A 1,552-nucleotide genomic window follows, 5' to 3' on the forward strand; every position below is an offset into this window, starting at 1 on the left:
GCCCTTGGTCTAAGGCAGCATCTAAGTTACTGAGCTGTTCAAGGAAGAGCTGGTCTTGCATGGCAGTCTGGTATTGAACATCTTCTGTGAGTGTAAGTGTGTTGGAAAATGAAGTCTCCCTGGGATTCCCAGCAGCCAAAGCTGTGCTGGAACTTGGGGTGCAGTGGGTTGTGCAGATATCACAGAAACTGATGACAGACCAAGGATACTCTCTCCTGTTCCTGGGTCTTGGTCAGTCTGTACAGACATCAGGGCATCATGAAAAAGATTCGCATTGGTCTGATCAATGGACGAGGTCGAGTACTGGTCTGAGAATATATGTGTGCTGAAAGGAGGAGAAGAACTTACATGAGATATTTCCTCCCATGTGGAAAATATATGTTCTGAGTCTGGGGATGTAATTGATGGGCTGCACAGAAGAGAACTGAACACAAACTGTCTCTCACACAAGGTATCCTCACAGGCAGAGCTTGGTATAGAGACAGTACCTTTAGGGTTTTGAGGTTTATCACAGGAATCCTGGTCTTGCCTCCAAATTTGAACTATGGCCTTCTTCGCTCTGCTTCGTTTGCTTCTTAGACCTTGTATTCTTTTGGTATATTTCACATGCCCAATCAGTGTTGGAGAAGATGGACTATGGAATTACTCAAGGGGCTGAATTCAGGAAAAGGGCTCAAAACTGATGGTGTCTGAAACATGGAGAAGGTGGATTCTGTGTTTTGGGTAATATTTGAAGGAATGAGTAGAGGATAAAAGCTTAATCCTGAGGATCTTTCACACATAGAATCAGCACTGGCTGACACATCAGGGTAAGAAGGAACATTGGAAAGATCAAACCTATCACTAGATAGGTGTCCTGGTTTCCTGGAAAGTTCTCTGCACTTCTGCTTCTGATGCTCCCCAATACCATGTCTCTTGATGAAATACATCTCTTCCAAGGACTAATCAATAAGGGATAGATTGGATTCCTGGTGAGGGGAGTTACTCAATAGTTTAGACTGAGGAGAACAGCTATCATCCAAATGTCTCTGGCACACAGAATCTGGACTGGCAACACAGTCAGGAACTTCACTACCCCTGGGGTAGGTAAACCTATTGTGAGGTCTGCTTCTAATTCTAGTTGTTGACCCTTCTTCTGACATTCTGTAGCTCATCTATTCTTGAACCAGGTCTGGAGAAACAAAGGAAAAGACAGCTCATAAATGGGCCCCTGTTTGGAACTAAAAAGTGGGCCCTGGGGAAGAGGGGGGAGGGGGCAAGCCCCATGCCCCACGAGAGTTCTATCTATACTCTGGTTAGGTGGACGTGGGAGTGCTGCCATATGCTCTCCACTCAGCCCCAGTTGGGCATTCAAGCCTTTGACCCACTTTTTGGGGGGTGAATAAGGGGCAGCCCAACCTGTGAGCCCCAGGGCTATTTTCTTAAAGCCCAGGGGTTATGGGTGAGAGGGATGTGGGATGAGAGGTTCCCACACCAGTGAGAGTGAGCACAGCGGATCTTGACTGGAGCACTGGAAGGCCTTCCATCAGGAGATTAGAAAGGGCTCATTAGG

Source organism: Mus caroli, chromosome 7, assembly GCF_900094665.2.
Source record: "Mus caroli chromosome 7, CAROLI_EIJ_v1.1, whole genome shotgun sequence".
Classification (NCBI taxonomy): Eukaryota; Metazoa; Chordata; class Mammalia; order Rodentia; family Muridae; genus Mus; species Mus caroli.